We start from the raw sequence: 24,142 nt of genomic DNA, 5'->3' as shown, positions 1-24,142 counted from the left end.
CCGTGCGCAGGTTCTGATCCCCCACCCTTCACACAGGCATAACTTTTGATCCGGAAGGAGTTACGGGACCCACAGCATATCACCGCGAAGCTCTCGCCGAGCCCCACGTTCTGAGCTACGTGTACAGCCCGTGGCTACTCCGGGAAGCAAAAAGAGGCCGTTCCGAGCCATTTCGAACACTTTTAGTTCGCAGCTACTGTTTTTTCGGCACGTTTAAGATTGTGGGACCCGCTCGTCACCGGCTCGTGGAGTTTGTCGTACTTTTTGTCCTCGTGCTCGACAACAGCTAATCGAGTGTCGGACCACATCAAGACCAACTGAACGGAAAAAAAAAATGAACGCACTCGCAAAGAAAGGGGTGCAACACGAGGACTTCCCAGGGGGTCACCCATCCTAGTACTACTCTCGCCCAAGCACGCTTAATTTCGGAGTTCTGATGGGATCCGGTGCATTAGTGCTGGTATGATCGCACCCATCAATAGCCTCGCACTTTATTCTGTCATAGCGTACGCTCCCGTGCGCAGGTTCTGATCCTCCACCCTTCACACAGGCATAACTTTTGATCCGGAAGGAGTTACGGGACCCACAGCATATCACCGCGAAGCTCTCGTCGAGCCCCACGTTCTGAGCTACGGGTACAGCCTGTGGCTACTCCGGGAAGCAAAAAGTGGCCGTTTCGAGCCATTTCGAACACTTTTAGTTCGCAGCTACTGTTTTTCGGCACGTTTAAGATTGTGGGACCCGCTCGTCACCGGCTCGTGGAGATTGTCGTACATTTTGTCCTCGTACTCGACAACAGCTAATCGAGTGTCGGACCACATCAAGACCAACTGAACGGAAAAAAAAAATGAACGCACTCGCAAAGAAAGGGGTGCAACACGAGGACTTCCCAGGGGGTCACCCATCCTAGAACTACTCTCGCCCAAGCACGCTTAACCTCGGAGTTCTGATGGGATCCGGTGCATTAGTGCTGGTATGATCGCACCCATCAATAGCCTCGCACTTTATTCTGTCATAGCGTACGCTCCCGTGCGCAGGTTCTGATCCCCCACCCTTCACACAGGCATAACTTTTGATCCGGAAGGAGTTACGGGACCCACAGCATATCACCGCGAAGCTCTCGCCGAGCCCCACGTTCTGAGCTACGTGTACAGCCCGTGGCTACTCCGGGAAGCAAAAAGAGGCCGTTCCGAGCCATTTCGAACACTTTTAGTTCGCAGCTACTGTTTTTTCGGCACGTTTAAGATTGTGGGACCCGCTCGTCACCGGCTCGTGGAGTTTGTCGTACTTTTTGTCCTCGTGCTCGACAACAGCTAATCGAGTGTCGGACCACATCAAGACCAACTGAACGGAAAAAAAAAATGAACGCACTCGCAAAAAAAGGGATGCAACACAAGGACTTCCTAGGGGGTCACCCATCCTAGTAGTACTCTCGCCCAAGCACGCATAACTTCGGAGTTCTGATGGGATTCGGTGCATTAGTGCTGGTATGATCGCACCCATCAATAGCCTCGCACTTTATTCTTTCATAGCGTACGCTCCCGTGCGCAGGTTCTGATCCCCCACCCTTCACACAGGCATAACTTTTGATCCGGAAGGAGTTACGGGACCCACAGCATATCACCGCGAAGCTCTCGCCGAGCCCCACGTTCTGAGCTACGTGTACAGCCCGTGGCTACTCCGGGAAGCAAAAAGAGGCCGTTCCGAGCCATTTCGAACACTTTTAGTTCGCAGCTACTGTTTTCCGGCACGTTTAAGATTGTGGGACCCGCTCGTCACCGGCTCGGGGAGATTGTCGTACTTTTTGTCCTCGTACTCGACAACAGCTAATCGAGTGTCGGACCACATCAAGACCAACTGAACAGAAAAAAAAAATGAACGCACTCGCAAAGAAAGGGGTGCAACACGAGGACTTCCCAGGGGGTCACCCATCCTAGAACTACTCTCGCCCAAGCACGCTTAACCTCGGAGTTCTGATGGGATCGGGTGCATTAGTGCTGGTATGATCGCACCCATCAATAGCCTCGCACTTTATTCTGTCATAGCGTACGCTCCCGTGCGCAGGTTCTGATCCCCCACCCTTCACACAGGCATAACTTTTGATCCGGAAGGAGTTACGGGACCCACAGCATATCACCGCGAAGCTCTCGCCGAGCCCCACGTTCTGAGCTACGTGTACAGCCCGTGGCTACTCCGGGAAGCAAAAAGAGGCCGTTCCGAGCCATTTCGAACACTTTTAGTTCGCAGCTACTGTTTTTTCGGCACGTTTAAGATTGTGGGACCCGCTCGTCACCGGCTCGTGGAGTTTGTCGTACTTTTTGTCCTCGTGCTCGACAACAGCTAATCGAGTGTCGGACCACATCAAGACCAACTGAACGGAAAAAAAAAATGAACGCACTCGCAAAAAAAGGGATGCAACACAAGGACTTCCTAGGGGGTCACCCATCCTAGTAGTACTCTCGCCCAAGCACGCATAACTTCGGAGTTCTGATGGGATTCGGTGCATTAGTGCTGGTATGATCGCACCGATCAATAGCCTCGCACTTTATTCTTTCATAGCGTACGCTCCCGTGCGCAGGTTCTGATCCCCCACCCTTCACACAGGCATAACTTTTGATCCGGAAGGAGTTACGGGACCCACAGCATATCACCGCGAAGCTCTCGCCGAGCCCCACGTTCTGAGCTACGTGTACAGCCCGTGGCTACTCCGGGAAGCAAAAAGAGGCCGTTCCGAGCCATTTCGAACACTTTTAGTTCGCAGCTACTGTTTTTCGGCACGTTTAAGATTGTGGGACCCGCTCGTCACCGGCTCGTGGAGATTGTCGTACATTTTGTCCTCGTACTCGACAACAGCTAATCGAGTGTCGGACCACATCAAGACCAACTGAACGGAAAAAAAAAATGAACGCACTCGCAAAAAAAGGGGTGCAACACTAGGACTTCCCAGGGGGTCACCCATCCTAGTACTACTCTCGCCCAAGCACGCTTAACTTCGGAGTTCTGATGGGATCTGGTGCATTAGTGCTGGTATGATCGCACCCATCAATAGCCCCGCACTTTATTCTTTCATAGCGTACGCTCCCATGCGCAGGTTCTGATCCCCCACCCTCCAGACGGGTATAACTTTTGATCGGGAAGGAGTTACGGGACCCACAGCATATCACCGCGAAACTCTCGTCGAGCCCCACGTTCTGAGCTACGGGTACACCCTGTGGCTACTCCGGGAAGCAAAAAGAGGCCGTTTCGAGCCATTTCGAACACTTTTAGTTCGCAGCTACTGTTTTTCGGCACGTTTAAGATTGTGGGACCCGCTCGTCACCGGCTCGTGGAGATTGTCGTACTTTTTGTCCTCGTACTCGACAACAGCTAATCGAGTGTCGGACCACATCAAGACCAACTGAACGGAAAAAAAAAATGAACGCACTGGCAAAAAAAGGGATGCAACACAAGGACTTCCCAGGGGGTCACCCATCCTAGTAGTACTCTCGCCCAAGCACGCTTAAATTCGGAGTTCTGATGGGATCCGGTGCATTAGTGCTGGTATGATCGCACCGATCAATAGCCGCGCACTTTATTCTTTCATAGCGTACGCTCCCGTGCGCAGGTTCTGATCCCCCACCCTTCACACAGGCATAACTTTTGATCCTGAAGGAGTTACGGGACCCACAGCATATCACCGCGAAGCTCTCGCCGAGCCCCACTTTCTGAGCTAAGTGTACAGCCCGTGGCTACTCCGGGAAGCAAAAAGAGGCCGTTTCGAGCCATTTCGAACACTTTTAGTTCGCAGCTACTGTTTTCCGGCACGTTTAAGATTGTGGGACCCGCTCGTCACCGGCTCGGGGAGATTGTCGTACTTTTTGTCCTCGTACTCGACAACAGCTAATCGAGTGTCGGACCACATCAAGACCAACTGAACGGAAAAAAAAAATGAACGCACACGCAAAGAAAGGGGTGCAACACGAGGACTTCCCAGGGGGTCACCCATCCTAGTACTACTCTCGCCCAAGCACGCTTAATTTCGGAGTTCTGATGGGATCCGGTGCATTAGTGCTGGTATGATCGCACCCATCAATAGCCTCGCACTTTATTCTGTCATAGCGTACGCTCCCGTGCGCAGGTTCTGATCCTCCACCCTTCACACAGGCATAACTTTTGATCCGGAAGGAGTTACGGGACCCACAGCATATCACCGCGAAGCTCTCGTCGAGCCCCACGTTCTGAGCTACGGGTACAGCCTGTGGCTACTCCGGGAAGCAAAAAGTGGCCGTTTCGAGCCTTTTCGAACACTTTTAGTTCGCAGCTACTGTCTTTCGGCACGTTTAAGATTGTGGGACCCGCTCGTCACCGGCTCGTGGAGTTTGTCGTACTTTTTGTCCTCGTACTCGACAACAGCTAATCGAGTGTCGGACCACATCAAGACCAACTGAACGGAAAAAAAAAATGAACGCACTCGCAAAAAAAGGGATGCAACACAAGGACTTCCCAGGGGGTCACCCATCCTAGTAGTACTCTCGCCCAAGCACGCATAACTTCGGAGTTCTGATGGGATTCGGTGCATTAGTGCTGGTATGATCGCACCCATCAATAGCCTCGCACTTTATTCTTTCATAGCGTACGCTCCCGTGCGCAGGTTCTGATCCCCCACCCTTCACACAGGCATAACTTTTGATCCGGAAGGAGTTACGGGACCCACAGCATATCACCGCGAAGCTCTCGTCGAGCCCCACGTTCTGAGCTACGGGTACAGCCTGTGGCTACTCCGGGAAGCAAAAAGTGGCCGTTTCGAGCCTTTTCGAACACTTTTAGTTCGCAGCTACTGTTTTTCGGCACGTTTAAGATTGTGGGACCCGCTCGTCACCGGCTCGTGGAGATTGTCGTACTTTTTGTCCTCGTACTCGACACCAGCTAATCGAGTGTCGGACCACATCAAGACCAAATGAACGCACTCGCAAAAAAAGGGGTGCAACACGAGGACTTCCCAGGGGGTCACCCATCCTAGTACTACTCTCGCCCAAGCACGCTTAACTTCGGAGTTCTGATGGGATCTGGTGCATTAGTGCTGGTATGATCGCACCCATCAATAGCCCCGCACTTTATTCTTTCATAGCGTACGCTCCCATGCGTAGGTTCTGATCCCCCACCCTCCAGACGGGTATAACTTTTGATCGGGAAGGAGTTACGGGACCCACAGCATATTACCGCGAAACTCTCGTCGAGCCCCACGTTCTGAGCTACGGGTACAGCCTGTGGCTACTCCGGGAAGCAAAAAGAGGCCGTTTCGAGCCATTTCGAACACTTTTAGTTAGCAGCTACTGTTTTTCGGCACGTTTAAGATTGTGGGACCCGCTCGTCACCGGCTCGTGGAGATTGTCGTACTTTTTGTCCTCGTACTCGACAACAGCTAATCGAGTGTCGGACCACATCAAGACCAACTGAACGGAAAAAAAAAATGAACGCACTCGCAAAAAAAGGGATGCAACACAAGGACTTCCCAGGGGGTCACCCATCCTAGTAGTACTCTCGCCCAAGCACGCATAACTTCGGAGTTCTGATGGGATCCGGTGCATTAGTGCTGGTATGATCGCACCCATCAATAGCCTCGCACTTTATTCTTTCATAGCGTACGCTCCCGTGCGCAGGTTCTGATCCCCCACCCTTCACACAGGCATAACTTTTGATCCTGAAGGAGTTACGGGACCCACAGCATATCACAGCGAAGCTCTCGCCGAGCCCCACGTTCTGAGTTAAGTGTACAGCCCGTGGCTACTCCGGGAAGCAAACAGAGGCCGTTTCGAGCCATTTCGAACACTTTTAGTTCGCAGCTACTGCTTTCCGGCACGTTTAAGATTGTGGGACCCGCTCGTCACCGGCTCGGGGAGATTGTCGTACTTTTTGTCCTCGTACTCGACAACAGCTAATCGAGTGTCGGACCACATCAAGACCAACTGAACGGAAAAAAAAAATGAACGCACTCGCAAAAAAAGGGATGCAACACAAGGACTTCCTAGGGGGTCACCCATCCTAGTAGTACTCTCGCCCAAGCACGCATAACTTCGGAGTTCTGATGGGATTCAGTGCATTAGTGCTGGTATGATCGCACCCATCAATAGCCTCGCACTTTATTCTTTCATAGCGTACGCTCCCGTGCGCAGGTTCTGATCCCCCACCCTTCACACAGGCATAACTTTTGATCCGGAAGGAGTTACGGGACCCACAGCATATCACCGCGAAGCTCTCGCCGAGCCCCACGTTCTGAGCTACGTGTACAGCCCGTGGCTACTCCGGGAAGCAAAAAGAGGCCGTTTCGAGCCATTTCGAACACTTTTAGTTCGTAGCTACTGTTTTTCGGCACGTTTAAGATTGTGGGAGCCGCTCGTCACCGGCTCGTGGAGATTGTCGTACTTTTTGTCCTCGTACTCGACAACAGCTAATCGAGTGTCGGACCACATCAAGACCAACTGAACGGAAAAAAAAAAATGAACGCACTCGCAAAAAAAGGGGTGCAACATGAGGACTTCCCAGGGGGTCACCCATCCTAGAACTACTCTCGCCCAAGCACGCTTAACCTCGGAGTTCTGATGGGATCCGGTGCATTAGTGCTGGTATGATCGCATCCATCAATAGCCTCGCACTTTATTCTGTCATAGCGTACGCTCCCGTGCGCAGGTTCTGATCCCCCACCCTTCACACAGGCATAACTTTTGATCCGGAAGGAGTTACGGGACCCACAGCATATCACCGCGAAGCTCTCGCCGAGCCCCACGTTCTGAGCTACGTGTACAGCCCGTGGCTACTCCGGGAAGCAAAAAGAGGCCGTTCCGAGCCATTTCGAACACTTTTAGTTCGCAGCTACTGTTTTTCGGCACGTTTAAGATTGTGGGACCCGCTCGTCACCGGCTCGTGGAGTTTGTCGTACTTTTTGTCCTCGTGCTCGACAACAGCTAATCGAGTGTCGGACCACATCAAGACCAACTGAACGGAAAAAAAAAATGAACGCACTCGCAAAAAAAGGGATGCAACACAAGGACTTCCTAGGGGGTCACCCATCCTAGTAGTACTCTCGCCCAAGCACGCATAACTTCGGAGTTCTGATGGGATTCAGTGCATTAGTGCTGGTATGATCGCACCCATCAATAGCGTCGCACTTTATTCTTTCATAGCGTACGCTCCCGTGCGCAGGTTCTGATCCCCCACCCTTCACACAGGCATAACTTTTGATCCGGAAGGAGTTACGGGACCCACAGCATATCACCGCGAAGCTCTCGCCGAGCCCCACGTTCTGAGCTACGTGTACAGCCCGTGGCTACTCCGGGAAGCAAAAAGAGGCCGTTTCGAGCCATTTCGAACACTTTTAGTTCGTAGCTACTGTTTTTCGGCACGTTTAAGATTGTGGGACCCGCTCGTCACCGGCTCGTGGAGTTTGTCGTACTTTTTGTCCTCGTACTCGACAACAGCTAATCGAGTGTCGGACCACATCAAGACCAACTGAACGGAAAAAAAAAATGAACGCACTCGCAAAGAAAGGGGTGCAACACGAGGACTTCCCAGGGGGTCACCCATCCTAGTACTACTCTCGCCCAAGCACGCTTAACTTCGGAGTTCTGATGGGATCCAGTGCATTAGTGCTGGTATGATCGCACCTATCAATAGCCTCGCACTTTATTCTGTCATAGCGTACGCTCCCGTGCGCAGGTTCTGATCCCCCACCCTTCACACAGGCATAACTTTTGATCCTGAAGGAGTTACGGGACCCACAGCATATCACCGCGAAGCTCTCGCCGAGCCCCACGTTCTGAGCTAAGTGTACAGCCCGTGGCTACTCCGGGAAGCAAACAGAGGCCGTTTCGAGCCATTTCGAACACTTTTAGTTCGCAGCTACTGCTTTCCGGCACGTTTAAGATTGTGGGACCCGCTCGTCACCGGCTCGGGGAGATTGTCGTACTTTTTGTCCTCGTACTCGACAACAGCTAATCGAGTGTCGGACCACATCAAGACCAACTGAACGGATAAAAAAAATGAACGCACTCGCAAAAAAAGGGGTGCAACACGAGGACTTCCCAGGGGGTCACCCATCCTAGAACTACTCTCGCCCAAGCACGCTTAACCTCGGAGTTCTGATGGGATCCGGTGCATTAGTGCTGGTATGATCGCACCCATCAATAGCCTCGCACTTTATTCTGTCATAGCGTACGCTCCCGTGCGCAGGTTCTGATCCCCCACCCTTCACACAGGCATAACTTTTGATCCGGAAGGAGTTACGGGACCCACAGCATATCACCGCGAAGCTCTCGCCGAGCCCCACGTTCTGAGCTACGTGTACAGCCCGTGGCTACTCCGGGAAGCAAAAAGAGGCCGTTCCGAGCCATTTCGAACACTTTTAGTTCGCAGCTACTGTTTTTTCGGCACGTTTAAGATTGTGGGACCCGCTCGTCACCGGCTCGTGGAGTTTGTCGTACTTTTTGTCCTCGTGCTCGACAACAGCTAATCGAGTGTCGGACCACATCAAGACCAACTGAACGGAAAAAAAAAATGAACGCACTCGCAAAAAAAGGGATGCAACACAAGGACTTCCTAGGGGGTCACCCATCCTAGTAGTACTCTCGCCCAAGCACGCATAACTTCGGAGTTCTGATGGGATTCAGTGCATTAGTGCTGGTATGATCGCACCCATCAATAGCCTCGCACTTTATTCTTTCATAGCGTACGCTCCCGTGCGCAGGTTCTGATCCCCCACCCTTCACACAGGTATAACTTTTGATCCGGAAGGAGTTACGGGACCCACAGCATATCACCGCGAAGCTCTCGCCGAGCCCCACGTTCTGAGCTACGTGTACAGCCCGTGGCTACTCCGGGAAGCAAAAAGAGGCCGTTCCGAGCCATTTCGAACACTTTTAGTTCGCAGCTACTGTTTTTTCGGCACGTTTAAGATTGTGGGACCCGCTCGTCACCGGCTCGTGGAGTTTGTCGTACTTTTTGTCCTCGTGCTCGACAACAGCTAATCGAGTGTCGGACCACATCAAGACCAACTGAACGGAAAAAAAGAATGAACGCACTCGCAAAAAAAGGGATGCAACACAAGGACTTCCCAGGGGGTCACCCATCCTAGTAGTACTCTCGCCCAAGCACGCATAACTTCAGAGTTCTGATGGGATTCAGTGCATTAGTGCTGGTATGATCGCACCCATCAATAGCCTCGCACTTTATTCTTTCATAGCGTACGCTCCCGTGCGCAGGTTCTGATCCCCCACCCTTCACACAGGCATAACTTTTGATCCGGAAGGAGTTACGGGACCCACAGCATATCACCGCGAAGCTCTCGCCGAGCCCCACGTTCTGAGCTACGTGTACAACCCGTGGCTACTCCGGGAAGCAAAAAGAGGCCGTTTCGAGCCATTTCGAACACTTTTAGTTCGTAGCTACTGTTTTTCGGCACGTTTAAGATTGTGGGACCCGCTCGTCACCGGCTCGTGGAGTTTGTCGTACTTTTTGTCCTCGTACTCGACAACAGCTAATCGAGTGTCGGACCACATCAAGACCAACTGAACGGAAAAAAAAAATGAACGCACTCGCAAAAAAAGGGGTGCAACACGAGGACTTCCCAGGGGGTCACCCATCCTAGTACTACTCTCGCCCAAGCACGCTTAACTTCGGAGTTCTGATGGGATCCGGTGCATTAGTGCTGGTATGATCGCACCCATCAATAACCCCGCACTTTATTCTTTCATAGCGTACGCTCCCGTGCGCAGGTTCTGATCCCCCACCCTCCAGACGGGTATAACTTTTGATCGGGAAGGAGTTACGGGACCCACAGCATATCACCGCGAAGCTCTCGTCGAGCCCCACGTTCTGAGCTACGGGTACAGCCTGTGGCTACTCCGGGAAGCAAAAAGTGGCCGTTTCGAGCCATTTCGAACACTTTTAGTTCGCAGCTACTGTTTTTTCGGCACGTTTAAGATTGTGGGACCCGCTCGTCACCGGCTCGTGGAGTTTGTCGTACTTTTTGTCCTCGTGCTCGACAACAGCTAATCGAGTGTCGGACCACATCAAGACCAACTGAACGGAAAAAAAAAATGAACGCACTCGCAAAAAAAGGGATGCAACACAAGGACTTCCCAGGGGGTCACCCATCCTAGTAGTACTCTCGCCCAAGCACGCATAACTTCGGAGTTTTGATGGGATTCGGTGCATTAGTGCTGGTATGATCGCACCCATCAATAGCCTCGCACTTTATTCTTTCATAGCGTACGCTCCCATGCGCAGGTTCTGATCCCCCACCCTTCACACAGGCATAACTTTTGATCCGGAAGGAGTTACGGGACCCACAGCATATCACCGCGAAGCTCTCGCCGAGCCCCACGTTCTGAGCTACGTGTACAGCCCGTGGCTACTCCGGGAAGCAAAAAGAGGCCGTTTCGAGCCATTTCGAACACTTTTAGTTCGTAGCTACTGTTTTTCGGCACGTTTAAGATTGTGGGACCCGCTCGTCACCGGCTCGTGGAGATTGTCGTACTTTTTGTCCTCGTACTCGACAACAGCTAATCGAGTGTCGGACCACATCAAGACCAACTGAACGGAAAAAAAAATGAACGCACTCGCAAAAAAAGGGATGCAACACAAGGACTTCCCAGGGGGTCACCCATCTTAGTAGTACTCTCGCCCAAGCACGCATAACTTCGGAGTTCTGATGGGATCCGGTGCATTAGTGCTGGTATGATCGCACCCATCAATAGCCTCGCACTTTATTCTTTCATAGCGTACGCTCCCGTGCGCAGGTTCTGATCCCCCACCCTCCAGACGGGTATAACTTTTGATCGGGAAGGAGTTACGGGACCCACAGCATATCACCGCGAAGCTCTCGTCGAGCCCCACGTTCTGAGCTACGGGTACAGCCTGTGGCTACTCCGGGAAGCAAAAAGTGGCCGTTTCGAGCCATTTCGAACACTTTTAGTTCGCAGCTACTGTTTTTTCGGCACGTTTAAGATTGTGGGACCCGCTCGTCACCGGCTCGTGGAGTTTGTCGTACTTTTTGTCCTCGTACTCGACAACAGCTAATCGAGTGTCGGACCACATCAAGACCAACTGAACGGAAAAAAAAAATGAACGCACTCGCAAAAAAAGGGGTGCAACACGAGGACTTCCCAGGGGGTCACCCATCCTAGTACTACTCTCGCCCAAGCACGCTTAACTTCGGAGTTCTGATGGGATCCGGTGCATTAGTGCTGGTATGATCGCACCCATCAATAACCCCGCACTTTATTCTTTCATAGCGTACGCTCCCGTGCGCAGGTTCTGATCCCCCACCCTCCAGACGGGTATAACTTTTGATCGGGAAGGAGTTACGGGACCCACAGCATATCACCGCGAAGCTCTCGTCGAGCCCCACGTTCTGAGCTACGGGTACAGCCTGTGGCTACTCCGGGAAGCAAAAAGTGGCCGTTTCGAGCCATTTCGAACACTTTTAGTTCGCAGCTACTGTTTTTTCGGCACGTTTAAGATTGTGGGACCCGCTCGTCACCGGCTCGTGGAGTTTGTCGTACTTTTTGTCCTCGTGCTCGACAACAGCTAATCGAGTGTCGGACCACATCAAGACCAACTGAACGGAAAAAAAAAATGAACGCACTCGCAAAAAAAGGGATGCAACACAAGGACTTCCCAGGGGGTCACCCATCCTAGTAGTACTCTCGCCCAAGCACGCATAACTTCGGAGTTTTGATGGGATTCGGTGCATTAGTGCTGGTATGATCGCACCCATCAATAGCCTCGCACTTTATTCTTTCATAGCGTACGCTCCCATGCGCAGGTTCTGATCCCCCACCCTTCACACAGGCATAACTTTTGATCCGGAAGGAGTTACGGGACCCACAGCATATCACCGCGAAGCTCTCGCCGAGCCCCACGTTCTGAGCTACGTGTACAGCCCGTGGCTACTCCGGGAAGCAAAAAGAGGCCGTTTCGAGCCATTTCGAACACTTTTAGTTCGTAGCTACTGTTTTTCGGCACGTTTAAGATTGTGGGACCCGCTCGTCACCGGCTCGTGGAGATTGTCGTACTTTTTGTCCTCGTACTCGACAACAGCTAATCGAGTGTCGGACCACATCAAGACCAACTGAACGGAAAAAAAAATGAACGCACTCGCAAAAAAAGGGATGCAACACAAGGACTTCCCAGGGGGTCACCCATCTTAGTAGTACTCTCGCCCAAGCACGCATAACTTCGGAGTTCTGATGGGATCCGGTGCATTAGTGCTGGTATGATCGCACCCATCAATAGCCTCGCACTTTATTCTTTCATAGCGTACGCTCCCGTGCGCAGGTTCTGATCCCCCACCCTCCAGACGGGTATAACTTTTGATCGGGAAGGAGTTACGGGACCCACAGCATATCACCGCGAAGCTCTCGTCGAGCCCCACGTTCTGAGCTACGGGTACAGCCTGTGGCTACTCCGGGAAGCAAAAAGTGGCCGTTTCGAGCCATTCGAACACTTTTAGTTCGCAGCTACTGTTTTTTCGGCACGTTTAAGATTGTGGGACCCGCTCGTCACCGGCTCGTGGAGTTTGTCGTACTTTTTGTCCTCGTGCTCGACAACAGCTAATCGAGTGTCGGACCACATCAAGACCAACTGAACGGAAAAAAAAAATGAACGCACTCGCAAAAAAAGGGATGCAACACAAGGACTTCCCAGGGGGTCACCCATCCTAGTAGTACTCTCGCCCAAGCACGCATAACTTCGGAGTTTTGATGGGATTCGGTGCATTAGTGCTGGCATGATCGCACCCATCAATAGCCTCGCACTTTATTCTTTCATAGCGTACGCTCCCATGCGCAGGTTCTGATCCCCCACCCTTCACACAGGCATAACTTTTGATCCGGAAGGAGTTACGGGACCCACAGCATATCACCGCGAAGCTCTCGTCGAGCCCCACGTTCTGAGCTACGGGTACAGCCTGTGGCTACTCCGGGAAGCAAAAAGTGGCCGTTTCGAGCCTTTTCGAACACTTTTAGTTCGCAGCTACTGTTTTTCGGCACGTTTAAGATTGTGGGACCCGCTCGTCACCGGCTCGTGGAGATTGTCGTACTTTTTGTCCTCGTACTCGACACCAGCTAATCGAGTGTCGGACCACATCAAGACCAAATGAACGCACTCGCAAAAAAAGGGGTGCAACACGAGGACTTCCCAGGGGGTCACCCATCCTAGTACTACTCTCGCCCAAGCACGCTTAACTTCGGAGTTCTGATGGGATCTGGTGCATTAGTGCTGGTATGATCGCACCCATCAATAGCCCCGCACTTTATTCTTTCATAGCGTACGCTCCCATGCGTAGGTTCTGATCCCCCACCCTCCAGACGGGTATAACTTTTGATCGGGAAGGAGTTACGGGACCCACAGCATATTACCGCGAAACTCTCGTCGAGCCCCACGTTCTGAGCTACGGGTACAGCCTGTGGCTACTCCGGGAAGCAAAAAGAGGCCGTTTCGAGCCATTTCGAACACTTTTAGTTAGCAGCTACTGTTTTTCGGCACGTTTAAGATTGTGGGACCCGCTCATCACCGGCTCGTGGAGATTGTCGTACTTTTTGTCCTCGTACTCGACAACAGCTAATCGAGTGTCGGACCACATCAAGACCAACTGAACGGAAAAAAAAAATGAACGCACTCGCAAAAAAAGGGATGCAACACAAGGACTTCCCAGGGGGTCACCCATCCTAGTAGTACTCTCGCCCAAGCACGCATAACTTCGGAGTTCTGATGGGATCCGGTGCATTAGTGCTGGTATGATCGCACCCATCAATAGCCTCGCACTTTATTCTTTCATAGCGTACGCTCCCGTGCGCAGGTTCTGATCCCCCACCCTTCACACAGGCATAACTTTTGATCCTGAAGGAGTTACGGGACCCACAGCATATCACCGCGAAGCTCTCGCCGAGCCCCACGTTCTGAGTTAAGTGTACAGCCCGTGGCTACTCCGGGAAGCAAACAGAGGCCGTTTCGAGCCATTTCGAACACTTTTAGTTCGCAGCTACTGCTTTCCGGCACGTTTAAGATTGTGGGACCCGCTCGTCACCGGCTCGGGGAGATTGTCGTACTTTTTGTCCTCGTACTCGACAACAGCTAATCGAGTGTCGGACCACATCAAGACCAACTGAACGGAAAAAAAAAATGAACGCACTCGCAAAAAAAGGGATGCAACACAAGGACTTCCTAGGGGGTCACCCATCCTAGTAGTACTCTCGCCCAAGCACGCATAACTTCGGAGTTCTGATGGGATTCAGTGCATTAGTGCTGGTATGATCGCACCCATCAATAGCCTCGCACTTTATTCTTTCATAGCGTACGCTCCCGTGCGCAGGTTCTGATCCCCCACCCTTCACACAGGCATAACTTTTGATCCGGAAGGAGTTACGGGACCCACAGCATATCACCGCGAAGCTCTCGCCGAGCCCCACGTTCTGAGCTACGTGTACAGCCCGTGGCTACTCCGGGAAGCAAAAAGAGGCCGTTTCGAGCCATTTCGAACACTTTTAGTTCGTAGCTACTGTTTTTCGGCACGTTTAAGATTGTGGGAGCCGCTCGTCACCGGCTCGTGGAGATTGTCGTACTTTTTGTCCTCGTACTCGACAACAGCTAATCGAGTGTCGGACCACATCAAGACCAACTGAACGGAAAAAAAAAAATGAACGCACTCGCAAAAAAAGGGGTGCAACATGAGGACTTCCCAGGGGGTCACCCATCCTAGAACTACTCTCGCCCAAGCACGCTTAACCTCGGAGTTCTGATGGGATCCGGTGCATTAGTGCTGGTATGATCGCATCCATCAATAGCCTCGCACTTTATTCTGTCATAGCGTACGCTCCCGTGCGCAGGTTCTGATCCCCCACCCTTCACACAGGCATAACTTTTGATCCGGAAGGAGTTACGGGACCCACAGCATATCACCGCGAAGCTCTCGCCGAGCCCCACGTTCTGAGCTACGTGTACAGCCCGTGGCTACTCCGGGAAGCAAAAAGAGGCCGTTCCGAGCCATTTCGAACACTTTTAGTTCGCAGCTACTGTTTTTTCGGCACGTTTAAGATTGTGGGACCCGCTCGTCACCGGCTCGTGGAGTTTGTCGTACTTTTTGTCCTCGTGCTCGACAACAGCTAATCGAGTGTCGGACCACATCAAGACCAACTGAACGGAAAAAAAAAATGAACGCACTCGCAAAAAAAGGGATGCAACACAAGGACTTCCTAGGGGGTCACCCATCCTAGTAGTACTCTCGCCCAAGCACGCATAACTTCGGAGTTCTGATGGGATTCAGTGCATTAGTGCTGGTATGATCGCACCCATCAATAGCGTCGCACTTTATTCTTTCATAGCGTACGCTCCCGTGCGCAGGTTCTGATCCCCCACCCTTCACACAGGCATAACTTTTGATCCGGAAGGAGTTACGGGACCCACAGCATATCACCGCGAAGCTCTCGCCGAGCCCCACGTTCTGAGCTACGTGTACAGCCCGTGGCTACTCCGGGAAGCAAAAAGAGGCCGTTCCGAGCCATTTCGAACACTTTTAGTTCGCAGCTACTGTTTTTTCGGCACGTTTAAGATTGTGGGACCCGCTCGTCACCGGCTCGTGGAGTTTGTCGTACTTTTTGTCCTCGTGCTCGACAACAGCTAATCGAGTGTCGGACCACATCAAGACCAACTGAACGGAAAAAAAAAAATGAACGCACTCGCAAAAAAAGGGATGCAACACAAGGACTTCCCAGGGGGTCACCCATCCTAGTAGTACTCTCGCCCAAGCACGCATAACTTCAGAGTTCTGATGGGATTCAGTGCATTAGTGCTGGTATGATCGCACCCATCAATAGCCTCGCACTTTATTCTTTCATAGCGTACGCTCCCGTGCGCAGGTTCTGATCCCCCACCCTTCACACAGGCATAACTTTTGATCCGGAAGGAGTTACGGGACCCACAGCATATCACCGCGAAGCTCTCGCCGAGCCCCACGTTCTGAGCTACGTGTACAGCCCGTGGCTACTCCGGGAAGCAAAAAGAGGCCGTTTCGAGCCATTTCGAACACTTTTAGTTCGTAGCTACTGTTTTTCGGCACGTTTAAGATTGTGGGACCCGCTCGTCACCGGCTCGTGGAGTTTGTCGTACTTTTTGTCCTCGTACTCGACAACAGCTAATCGAGTGTCGGACCACATCAAGACCAACTGAACGGAAAAAAAAAATGAACGCACTCGCAAAGAAAGGGGTGCAACACGAGGACTTCCCAGGGGGTCACCCATCCTAGTACTACTCTCGCCCAAGCACGCTTAACTTCGGAGTTCTGATGGGATCCAGTGCATTAGTGCTGGTATGATCGCACCTATCAATAGCCTCGCACTTTATTCTGTCATAGCGTACGCTCCCGTGCGCAGGTTCTGATCCCCCACCCTTCACACAGGCATAACTTTTGATCCTGAAGGAGTTACGGGACCCACAGCATATCACCGCGAAGCTCTCGCCGAGCCCCACGTTCTGAGCTAAGTGTACAGCCCGTGGCTACTCCGGGAAGCAAACAGAGGCCGTTTCGAGCCATTTCGAACACTTTTAGTTCGCAGCTACTGCTTTCCGGCACGTTTAAGATTGTGGGACCCGCTCGTCACCGGCTCGGGGAGATTGTCGTACTTTTTGTCCTCGTACTCGACAACAGCTAATCGAGTGTCGGACCACATCAAGACCAACTGAACGGATAAAAAAAATGAACGCACTCGCAAAAAAAGGGGTGCAACACGAGGACTTCCCAGGGGGTCACCCATCCTAGAACTACTCTCGCCCAAGCACGCTTAACCTCGGAGTTCTGATGGGATCCGGTGCATTAGTGCTGGTATGATCGCACCCATCAATAGCCTCGCACTTTATTCTGTCATAGCGTACGCTCCCGTGCGCAGGTTCTGATCCCCCACCCTTCACACAGGCATAACTTTTGATCCGGAAGGAGTTACGGGACCCACAGCATATCACCGCGAAGCTCTCGCCGAGCCCCACGTTCTGAGCTACGTGTACAGCCCGTGGCTACTCCGGGAAGCAAAAAGAGGCCGTTCCGAGCCATTTCGAACACTTTTAGTTCGCAGCTACTGTTTTTTCGGCACGTTTAAGATTGTGGGACCCGCTCGTCACCGGCTCGTGGAGTTTGTCGTACTTTTTGTCCTCGTGCTCGACAACAGCTAATCGAGTGTCGGACCACATCAAGACCAACTGAACGGAAAAAAAAAATGAACGCACTCGCAAAAAAAGGGATGCAACACAAGGACTTCCTAGGGGGTCACCCATCCTAGTAGTACTCTCGCCCAAGCACGCATAACTTCGGAGTTCTGATGGGATTCAGTGCATTAGTGCTGGTATGATCGCACCCATCAATAGCCTCGCACTTTATTCTTTCATAGCGTACGCTCCCGTGCGCAGGTTCTGATCCCCCACCCTTCACACAGGTATAACTTTTGATCCGGAAGGAGTTACGGGACCCACAGCATATCACCGCGAAGCTCTCGCCGAGCCCCACGTTCTGAGCTACGTGTACAGCCCGTGGCTACTCCGGGAAGCAAAAAGAGGCCGTTCCGAGCCATTTCGAACACTTTTAGTTCGCAGCTACTGTTTTTTCGGCACGTTTAAGATTGTGGGACCCGCTCGTCACCGGCTCGTGGAGTTTGTCGTACTTTTTGTCCTCGTGCTCGACAACAGCTAATCGAGTGTCGGACCACATCAAGACCAACTGAACGGAAAAAAAGAATGAACGCACTCGCAAAAAAAGGGATGCAACACAAGGACTTCCCAGGGGGTCACCCATCCTAGTAGTACTCTCGCCCAAGCACGCATAACTTCAGAGTTCTGATGGGATTCAGTGCATTAGTGCTGGTATGATCGCACCCATCAATAGCCTCGCACTTTATTCTTTCATAGCGTACGCTCCCGTGCGCAGGTTCTGATCCCCCACCCTTCACACAGGCATAACTTTTGATCCGGAAGGAGTTACGGGACCCACAGCATATCACCGCGAAGCTCTCGCCGAGCCCCACGTTCTGAGCTACGTGTACAACCCGTGGCTACTCCGGGAAGCAAAAAGAGGCCGTTTCGAGCCATTTCGAACACTTTTAGTTCGTAGCTACTGTTTTTCGGCACGTTTAAGATTGTGGGACCCGCTCGTCACCGGCTCGTGGAGTTTGTCGTACTTTTTGTCCTCGTACTCGACAACAGCTAATCGAGTGTCGGACCACATCAAGACCAACTGAACGGAAAAAAAAAATGAACGCACTCGCAAAAAAAGGGGTGCAACACGAGGACTTCCCAGGGGGTCACCCATCCTAGTACTACTCTCGCCCAAGCACGCTTAACTTCGGAGTTCTGATGGGATCCGGTGCATTAGTGCTGGTATGATCGCACCCATCAATAACCCCGCACTTTATTCTTTCATAGCGTACGCTCCCGTGCGCAGGTTCTGATCCCCCACCCTCCAGACGGGTATAACTTTTGATCGGGAAGGAGTTACGGGACCCACAGCATATCACCGCGAAGCTCTCGTCGAGCCCCACGTTCTGAGCTACGGGTACAGCCTGTGGCTACTCCGGGAAGCAAAAAGTGGCCGTTTCGAGCCATTTCGAACACTTTTAGTTCGCAGCTACTGTTTTTTCGGCACGTTTAAGATTGTGGGACCCGCTCGTCACCGGCTCGTGGAGTTTGTCGTACTTTTTGTCCTCGTGCTCGACAACAGCTAATCGAGTGTCGGACCACATCAAGACCAACTGAACGGAAAAAAAAAATGAACGCACTCGCAAAAAAAGGGATGCAACACAAGGACTTCCCAGGGGGTCACCCATCCTAGTAGTACTCTCGCCCAAGCACGCATAACTTCGGAGTTTTGATGGGATTCGGTGCATTAGTGCTGGTATGATCGCACCCATCAATAGCCTCGCACTTTATTCTTTCATAGCGTACGCTCCCATGCGCAGGTTCTGATCCCCCACCCTTCACACAGGCATAACTTTTGATCCGGAAGGAGTTACGGGACCCACAGCATATCACCGCGAAGCTCTCGCCGAGCCCCACGTTCTGAGCTACGTGTACAGCCCGTGGCTACTCCGGGAAGCAAAAAGAGGCCGTTTCGAGCCATTTCGAACACTTTTAGTTCGTAGCTACTGTTTTTCGGCACGTTTAAGATTGTGGGACCCGCTCGTCACCGGCTCGTGGAGATTGTCGTACTTTTTGTCCTCGTACTCGACAACAGCTAATCGAGTGTCGGACCACATCAAGACCAACTGAACGGAAAAAAAAATGAACGCACTCGCAAAAAAAGGGATGCAACACAAGGACTTCCCAGGGGGTCACCCATCTTAGTAGTACTCTCGCCCAAGCACGCATAACTTCGGAGTTCTGATGGGATCCGGTGCATTAGTGCTGGTATGATCGCACCCATCAATAGCCTCGCACTTTATTCTTTCATAGCGTACGCTCCCGTGCGCAGGTTCTGATCCCCCACCCTCCAGACGGGTATAACTTTTGATCGGGAAGGAGTTACGGGACCCACAGCATATCACCGCGAAGCTCTCGTCGAGCCCCACGTTCTGAGCTACGGGTACAGCCTGTGGCTACTCCGGGAAGCAAAAAGTGGCCGTTTCGAGCCATTCGAACACTTTTAGTTCGCAGCTACTGTTTTTTCGGCACGTTTAAGATTGTGGGACCCGCTCGTCACCGGCTCGTGGAGTTTGTCGTACTTTTTGTCCTCGTGCTCGACAACAGCTAATCGAGTGTCGGACCACATCAAGACCAACTGAACGGAAAAAAAAAATGAACGCACTCGCAAAAAAAGGGATGCAACACAAGGACTTCCCAGGGGGTCACCCATCCTAGTAGTACTCTCGCCCAAGCACGCATAACTTCGGAGTTTTGATGGGATTCGGTGCATTAGTGCTGGCATGATCGCACCCATCAATAGCCTCGCACTTTATTCTTTCATAGCGTACGCTCCCATGCGCAGGTTCTGATCCCCCACCCTTCACACAGGCATAACTTTTGATCCGGAAGGAGTTACGGGACCCACAGCATATCACCGCGAAGCTCTCGCCGAGCCCCACGTTCTGAGCTACGTGTACAGCCCGTGGCTACTCCGGAAAGCAAAAAGAGGCCGTTCCGAGCCATTTCGAACACTTTTAGTTCGCAGCTACTGTTTTTCGGCACGTTTAAGATTGTGGGACCCGCTCGTCACCGGCTCGCGGAGTTTGTCGTACTTTTTGTCCTCGTACTCGACAACAGCTAATCGAGTGTCGGACCACATCAAGACCAACTGAACGGAAAAAAAAAATGAACGCACTCGCAAAGAAAGGGGTGCAACACGAGGACTTCCCAGAGGGTCACCCATCCTAGTACTACTGTCGCCCAAGCACGCTTAACTTCGGAGTTCTGATGGGATCCAGTGCATTAGTGCTGGTATGATCGCACCTATCAATAGCCTCGCACTTTATTCTGTCATAGCGTACGCTCCCGTGCGCAGGTTCTGATCCCCCACCCTTCACACAGGCATAACTTTTGATCCGGAAGGAGTTACGGGACCCACAGCATATCACCGCGAAGCTCTCGCCGAGCCCCACGTTCTGAGCTACGTGTACAGCCCGTGGCTACTCCGGGAAGCAAAAAGAGGCCGTTCCGAGCCATTTCGAACACTTTTAGTTCGCAGCTACTGTTTTTCGGCACGTTTAAGATTGTGGGACCCGCTCGTCACCGGCTCGTGGAGTTTGTCGTACTTTTTGTCCTCGTACTCGACAACAGCTAATCGAGCGTCGGACCACATCAAGACCAACTGAACGGAAAAAAAAAATGAACGCACTCGCAAAAAAAGGGATGCAACACAAGGACTTCCCAGGGGGTCACCCATCCTTGTAGTACTCTCGCCCAAGCACGCATAACTTCGGAGTTCTGATGGGATCCGGTGCATTAGTGCTGGTATGATCGCACCCATCAATAGCCTCGCACTTTATTCTTTCATAGCGTACGCTCCCGTGCGCAGGTTCTGATCCCCCACCCTTCACACAGGCATAACTTTTGATCCTGAAGGAGTTACGGGACCCACAGCATATCACCGCGAAGCTCTCGCCGAGCCCCACGTTCTGAGCTAAGTGTATAGCCCGTGGCTACTCCGGGAAGCAAAAAGAGGCCGTTTCGAGCCATTTCTAACACTTTTAGTTCGCAGCTACTGTTTTTCGGCACGTTTAAGATTGTGGGACCCGCTCGTCACCGGCTCGTGGAGTTTGTCGTACTTTTTGTCCTCGTACTCGACAACAGCTAATCGAGTGTCGGACCACATCAAGACCAACTGAACGGAAAAAAAAAATGAACGCACTCGCAAAAAAAGGGATGCAACACAAGGACTTCCCAGGGGGTCACCCATCCTAGTAGTACTCTCGCCCAAGCACGCATAACTTCGGAGTTCTGATGGGATCCGGTGCATTAGTGCTGGTATGATCGCACCCATCAATAGCCTCGCACTTTATTCTTTCATAGCGTACGCTCCCGTGCGCAGGTTCTGATCCCCCACCCTTCACACAGGCATAACCTTTGATCCTGAAGGAGTTACGGGACCCACAGCATATCACCGCGAAGCTCTCGCCGAGCCCCACGTTCTGAGCTAAGTGTACAGCCCGTGGCTACTCCGGGAAGCAAAAAGAGGCCGTTTCGAGCCATTTCGAACACATTTAGTTCGCAGCTACTGTTTTCCGGCACGTTTAAGATTGTGGGACCTGCTCGTCACCGGCTCGGGGAGATTGTCGTACTTTTTGTCCTCGTACTCGACAACAGCTAATCGAGTGTCGGACCACATCAAGACCAACTGAACGGAAAAAAAAAATGAACGCACTCGCAAAGAAAGGGGTGCAACACGAGGACTTCCTAGGGGGTCACCCATCCTAGTAGTACTCTCGCCCAAGCACGCATAACTTCGGAGTTCTGATGGGATCCGGTGCATTAGTGCTGGTATGATCGCACCCATCAATAGCCTCGCACTTTATTCTTTCATAGCGTACGCTCCCGTGCGCAGGTTCTGATCCCCCACCCTTCACACAGGCATAACTTTTGATCCGGAAGGAGTTACGGGACCCACAGCATATCACCGCGAAGCTCTCGCCGAGCCCCACATTCTGAGCTACGTGTATAGCCCGTGGCTACTCCGGGAAGCAAAAAGAGGCCATTTCGAGCCATTTCGAACACTTTTAGTTCGCAGCTACTGTTTTTCGGCACGTTTAAGATTGTGGGACCCACTCGTCACCGGCTCGTGGAGATTGTCGTACTTTTTGTCCTCGTACTCGACAACAGCTAATCGAGTGTCGCACCACATCAAGACCAACTGAACGGAAAAAAAAAATGAACGCACTCGCAAAGATAGGGGTGCAACACGAGGACTTCCCAGGGGGTCACCCATCCTAGTACTACTCTCGCCCAAGCACGCTTAATTTCGGAGTTCTGATGGGATCCGGTGCATTAGTGCTGGTATGATCGCACCCATCAATAGCCTCGCACTTTATTCTGTCATAGCGTACGCTCCCGTGCGCAGGTTCTGATACCCCACCCTTCACACAGGCATAACTTTTGATCCGGAAGGAGTTACGGGACCCACAGCATATCACCGCGAAGCTCTCGCCGAGCCCCACGTTCTGAGCTACGTGTACAGCCCGTGGCTACTCCGGGAAGCAAAAAGAGGCCGTTCCGAGCCATTTCGAACACTTTTAGTTCGCAGCTACTGTTTTTCGGCACGTTTAAGATTGTGGGACCCGCTCGTCACCGGCTCGTGGAGTTTGTCGTACTTTTTGTCCTCGTACTCGACAACAGCTAATCGAGTGTCGGACCACATCAAGACCAACTGAACGGAAAAAAAAAATGAACGCACTCGCAAAAAAAGGGATGCAACACAAGGACTTCCCAGGGGGTCACCCATCCTAGTAGTACTCTCGCCCAAGCACGCATAACTTCGGAGTTCTGATGGGATCCGGTGCATTAGTGCTGGTATGATCGCACCCATCAATAGCCTCGCACTTTATTCTTTCATAGCGTACGCTCCCGTGCGCAGGTTCTGATCCCCCACCCTTCACACAGGCATAACCTTTGATCCTGAAGGAGTTACGGGACCCACAGCATATCACCGCGAAGCTCTCGCCGAGCCCCACGTTCTGAGCTAAGTGTACAGCCCGTGGCTACTCCGGGAAGCAAAAAGAGGCCGTTTCGAGCCATTTCGAACACTTTTAGTTCGCAGCTACTGTTTTCCGGCACGTTTAAGATTGTGGGACCTGCTCGTCACCGGCTCGGGGAGATTGTCGTACTTTTTGTCCTCGTACTCGACAACAGCTAATCGAGTGTCGGACCACATCAAGACCAACTGAACGGAAAAAAAAAATGAACGCACTCGCAAAGAAAGGGGTGCAACACGAGGACTTCCCAGGGGGTCACCCATCCTAGTAGTACTCTCGCCCAAGCACGCATAACTTCGGAGTTCTGATGGGATCCGGTGCATTAGTGCTGGTATGATCGCACCCATCAATAGCCTCGCACTTTATTCTTTCATAGCGTACGCTCCCGTGCGCATGTTCTGATCCCCCACCCTTCACACAGGCATAACTTTTGATCCTGAAGGAGTTACGGGACCCACAGCATATCACCGCGAAGCTCTCGCCGAGCCCCACGTTCTGAGCTAAGTGTACAGCCCGTGGCTATTCCGGGAAGCAAAAAGAGGCCGTTTCGAGCCATTTCGAACACTTTTAGTTCGCAGCTACTATTTTCCGGCACGTTTAAGATTGTGGGACCTGCTCGTCACCGGCTCGGGGAGATTGTCGTACTTTTTGTCCTCGTACTCGACAACAGCTAATCGAGTGTCGGACCACATCAAGACCAACTGAACGGAAAAAAAAATGAACGCACTCGCAAAGAAAGGGGTGCAACACGAGGACTTCCCAGGGGGTCACCCATCCTAGTAGTACTCTCGCCCAAGCACGCATAACTTCGGAGTTCTGATGGGATCCGGTACATTAGTGCTGGTATGATCGCACCCATCAATAGCCTCGCACTTTATTCTTTCATAGCGTACGCTCCCGTGCGCAGGTTCTGATCCCCCACCCTTCACACAGGCATAACTTTTGATCCG

The 24,142-nt window shown here is 52.1% G+C and overlaps 26 non-coding genes and 21 pseudogenes across 26 annotated transcripts; all 47 read right to left on the bottom strand.

The window, feature by feature from the left end:
- Positions 1-355: 355 nt before the first annotated feature.
- On the bottom strand, positions 356-474 carry LOC148925275 (5S ribosomal RNA). Its single transcript, XR_016132040.1, has one exon. It is a non-coding gene; the product is annotated as a 5S ribosomal RNA (ribosomal RNA).
- A 394-nt stretch (positions 475-868) lies between these two features.
- LOC148925274 (5S ribosomal RNA) lies at positions 869-987 on the bottom strand. Its single transcript, XR_016131174.1, has one exon. It is a non-coding gene; the product is annotated as a 5S ribosomal RNA (ribosomal RNA).
- Positions 988-1,382: 395 nt separating this feature from the next.
- Positions 1,383-1,501, bottom strand: LOC148925273 (5S ribosomal RNA; annotated as a pseudogene).
- Positions 1,502-1,895: 394 nt separating this feature from the next.
- On the bottom strand, positions 1,896-2,014 carry LOC148925272 (5S ribosomal RNA). Its single transcript, XR_016131670.1, has one exon. It is a non-coding gene; the product is annotated as a 5S ribosomal RNA (ribosomal RNA).
- A 395-nt stretch (positions 2,015-2,409) lies between these two features.
- On the bottom strand, positions 2,410-2,528 carry LOC148925271 (5S ribosomal RNA; annotated as a pseudogene).
- Positions 2,529-2,922: 394 nt separating this feature from the next.
- LOC148925270 (5S ribosomal RNA) lies at positions 2,923-3,041 on the bottom strand. Its single transcript, XR_016131169.1, has one exon. It is a non-coding gene; the product is annotated as a 5S ribosomal RNA (ribosomal RNA).
- A 394-nt stretch (positions 3,042-3,435) lies between these two features.
- On the bottom strand, positions 3,436-3,554 carry LOC148925269 (5S ribosomal RNA; annotated as a pseudogene).
- A 394-nt stretch (positions 3,555-3,948) lies between these two features.
- Positions 3,949-4,067, bottom strand: LOC148925268 (5S ribosomal RNA). The gene has a single exon (XR_016132039.1). It is a non-coding gene; the product is annotated as a 5S ribosomal RNA (ribosomal RNA).
- Positions 4,068-4,461: 394 nt separating this feature from the next.
- On the bottom strand, positions 4,462-4,580 carry LOC148925267 (5S ribosomal RNA; annotated as a pseudogene).
- Positions 4,581-4,957: 377 nt separating this feature from the next.
- Positions 4,958-5,076, bottom strand: LOC148925266 (5S ribosomal RNA). The gene has a single exon (XR_016131856.1). It is a non-coding gene; the product is annotated as a 5S ribosomal RNA (ribosomal RNA).
- Positions 5,077-5,470: 394 nt separating this feature from the next.
- LOC148925265 (5S ribosomal RNA) lies at positions 5,471-5,589 on the bottom strand. Its single transcript, XR_016131757.1, has one exon. It is a non-coding gene; the product is annotated as a 5S ribosomal RNA (ribosomal RNA).
- A 394-nt stretch (positions 5,590-5,983) lies between these two features.
- LOC148925264 (5S ribosomal RNA) lies at positions 5,984-6,102 on the bottom strand (annotated as a pseudogene).
- A 395-nt stretch (positions 6,103-6,497) lies between these two features.
- LOC148925263 (5S ribosomal RNA) lies at positions 6,498-6,616 on the bottom strand (annotated as a pseudogene).
- A 394-nt stretch (positions 6,617-7,010) lies between these two features.
- On the bottom strand, positions 7,011-7,129 carry LOC148925262 (5S ribosomal RNA; annotated as a pseudogene).
- A 394-nt stretch (positions 7,130-7,523) lies between these two features.
- LOC148925261 (5S ribosomal RNA) lies at positions 7,524-7,642 on the bottom strand. Its single transcript, XR_016131029.1, has one exon. It is a non-coding gene; the product is annotated as a 5S ribosomal RNA (ribosomal RNA).
- Positions 7,643-8,036: 394 nt separating this feature from the next.
- LOC148925260 (5S ribosomal RNA) lies at positions 8,037-8,155 on the bottom strand. The gene has a single exon (XR_016131173.1). It is a non-coding gene; the product is annotated as a 5S ribosomal RNA (ribosomal RNA).
- Positions 8,156-8,550: 395 nt separating this feature from the next.
- On the bottom strand, positions 8,551-8,669 carry LOC148925259 (5S ribosomal RNA; annotated as a pseudogene).
- Positions 8,670-9,064: 395 nt separating this feature from the next.
- Positions 9,065-9,183, bottom strand: LOC148925258 (5S ribosomal RNA; annotated as a pseudogene).
- Positions 9,184-9,577: 394 nt separating this feature from the next.
- LOC148925257 (5S ribosomal RNA) lies at positions 9,578-9,696 on the bottom strand. The gene has a single exon (XR_016132102.1). It is a non-coding gene; the product is annotated as a 5S ribosomal RNA (ribosomal RNA).
- Positions 9,697-10,091: 395 nt separating this feature from the next.
- Positions 10,092-10,210, bottom strand: LOC148925256 (5S ribosomal RNA; annotated as a pseudogene).
- Positions 10,211-10,603: 393 nt separating this feature from the next.
- LOC148925255 (5S ribosomal RNA) lies at positions 10,604-10,722 on the bottom strand. The gene has a single exon (XR_016131790.1). It is a non-coding gene; the product is annotated as a 5S ribosomal RNA (ribosomal RNA).
- Positions 10,723-11,117: 395 nt separating this feature from the next.
- LOC148925254 (5S ribosomal RNA) lies at positions 11,118-11,236 on the bottom strand. Its single transcript, XR_016132091.1, has one exon. It is a non-coding gene; the product is annotated as a 5S ribosomal RNA (ribosomal RNA).
- A 395-nt stretch (positions 11,237-11,631) lies between these two features.
- LOC148925253 (5S ribosomal RNA) lies at positions 11,632-11,750 on the bottom strand (annotated as a pseudogene).
- A 393-nt stretch (positions 11,751-12,143) lies between these two features.
- Positions 12,144-12,262, bottom strand: LOC148925252 (5S ribosomal RNA). The gene has a single exon (XR_016131789.1). It is a non-coding gene; the product is annotated as a 5S ribosomal RNA (ribosomal RNA).
- A 394-nt stretch (positions 12,263-12,656) lies between these two features.
- On the bottom strand, positions 12,657-12,775 carry LOC148925251 (5S ribosomal RNA; annotated as a pseudogene).
- A 377-nt stretch (positions 12,776-13,152) lies between these two features.
- LOC148925250 (5S ribosomal RNA) lies at positions 13,153-13,271 on the bottom strand. The gene has a single exon (XR_016131855.1). It is a non-coding gene; the product is annotated as a 5S ribosomal RNA (ribosomal RNA).
- A 394-nt stretch (positions 13,272-13,665) lies between these two features.
- On the bottom strand, positions 13,666-13,784 carry LOC148925249 (5S ribosomal RNA). The gene has a single exon (XR_016131756.1). It is a non-coding gene; the product is annotated as a 5S ribosomal RNA (ribosomal RNA).
- A 394-nt stretch (positions 13,785-14,178) lies between these two features.
- On the bottom strand, positions 14,179-14,297 carry LOC148925248 (5S ribosomal RNA; annotated as a pseudogene).
- A 395-nt stretch (positions 14,298-14,692) lies between these two features.
- Positions 14,693-14,811, bottom strand: LOC148925247 (5S ribosomal RNA; annotated as a pseudogene).
- Positions 14,812-15,206: 395 nt separating this feature from the next.
- On the bottom strand, positions 15,207-15,325 carry LOC148925246 (5S ribosomal RNA; annotated as a pseudogene).
- A 396-nt stretch (positions 15,326-15,721) lies between these two features.
- Positions 15,722-15,840, bottom strand: LOC148925245 (5S ribosomal RNA; annotated as a pseudogene).
- Positions 15,841-16,234: 394 nt separating this feature from the next.
- Positions 16,235-16,353, bottom strand: LOC148925244 (5S ribosomal RNA). Its single transcript, XR_016131028.1, has one exon. It is a non-coding gene; the product is annotated as a 5S ribosomal RNA (ribosomal RNA).
- Positions 16,354-16,747: 394 nt separating this feature from the next.
- LOC148925243 (5S ribosomal RNA) lies at positions 16,748-16,866 on the bottom strand. Its single transcript, XR_016131172.1, has one exon. It is a non-coding gene; the product is annotated as a 5S ribosomal RNA (ribosomal RNA).
- A 395-nt stretch (positions 16,867-17,261) lies between these two features.
- Positions 17,262-17,380, bottom strand: LOC148925242 (5S ribosomal RNA; annotated as a pseudogene).
- Positions 17,381-17,775: 395 nt separating this feature from the next.
- Positions 17,776-17,894, bottom strand: LOC148925241 (5S ribosomal RNA; annotated as a pseudogene).
- Positions 17,895-18,288: 394 nt separating this feature from the next.
- Positions 18,289-18,407, bottom strand: LOC148925240 (5S ribosomal RNA). Its single transcript, XR_016132080.1, has one exon. It is a non-coding gene; the product is annotated as a 5S ribosomal RNA (ribosomal RNA).
- Positions 18,408-18,802: 395 nt separating this feature from the next.
- On the bottom strand, positions 18,803-18,921 carry LOC148925239 (5S ribosomal RNA; annotated as a pseudogene).
- Positions 18,922-19,314: 393 nt separating this feature from the next.
- On the bottom strand, positions 19,315-19,433 carry LOC148925238 (5S ribosomal RNA). The gene has a single exon (XR_016131788.1). It is a non-coding gene; the product is annotated as a 5S ribosomal RNA (ribosomal RNA).
- A 394-nt stretch (positions 19,434-19,827) lies between these two features.
- LOC148925237 (5S ribosomal RNA) lies at positions 19,828-19,946 on the bottom strand (annotated as a pseudogene).
- Positions 19,947-20,340: 394 nt separating this feature from the next.
- Positions 20,341-20,459, bottom strand: LOC148925236 (5S ribosomal RNA). The gene has a single exon (XR_016131690.1). It is a non-coding gene; the product is annotated as a 5S ribosomal RNA (ribosomal RNA).
- Positions 20,460-20,853: 394 nt separating this feature from the next.
- LOC148925235 (5S ribosomal RNA) lies at positions 20,854-20,972 on the bottom strand (annotated as a pseudogene).
- Positions 20,973-21,366: 394 nt separating this feature from the next.
- Positions 21,367-21,485, bottom strand: LOC148925234 (5S ribosomal RNA). Its single transcript, XR_016131755.1, has one exon. It is a non-coding gene; the product is annotated as a 5S ribosomal RNA (ribosomal RNA).
- Positions 21,486-21,879: 394 nt separating this feature from the next.
- LOC148925233 (5S ribosomal RNA) lies at positions 21,880-21,998 on the bottom strand. Its single transcript, XR_016131695.1, has one exon. It is a non-coding gene; the product is annotated as a 5S ribosomal RNA (ribosomal RNA).
- A 394-nt stretch (positions 21,999-22,392) lies between these two features.
- On the bottom strand, positions 22,393-22,511 carry LOC148925232 (5S ribosomal RNA). Its single transcript, XR_016132038.1, has one exon. It is a non-coding gene; the product is annotated as a 5S ribosomal RNA (ribosomal RNA).
- A 394-nt stretch (positions 22,512-22,905) lies between these two features.
- Positions 22,906-23,024, bottom strand: LOC148925231 (5S ribosomal RNA). Its single transcript, XR_016131754.1, has one exon. It is a non-coding gene; the product is annotated as a 5S ribosomal RNA (ribosomal RNA).
- Positions 23,025-23,418: 394 nt separating this feature from the next.
- LOC148925230 (5S ribosomal RNA) lies at positions 23,419-23,537 on the bottom strand. Its single transcript, XR_016131487.1, has one exon. It is a non-coding gene; the product is annotated as a 5S ribosomal RNA (ribosomal RNA).
- A 393-nt stretch (positions 23,538-23,930) lies between these two features.
- LOC148925229 (5S ribosomal RNA) lies at positions 23,931-24,049 on the bottom strand. The gene has a single exon (XR_016131644.1). It is a non-coding gene; the product is annotated as a 5S ribosomal RNA (ribosomal RNA).
- Positions 24,050-24,142: the final 93 nt, after the last annotated feature.

This window comes from Salvia hispanica, chromosome 5 (genome assembly GCF_029641045.1).
Source record: "Salvia hispanica isolate PSC_SH4W2 chromosome 5, Shi_PSC_v1, whole genome shotgun sequence".
NCBI classification, from domain to species: domain Eukaryota; kingdom Viridiplantae; phylum Streptophyta; class Magnoliopsida; order Lamiales; family Lamiaceae; genus Salvia; species Salvia hispanica.
This window is presented reverse-complemented; position numbering and strand designations above follow the sequence as displayed.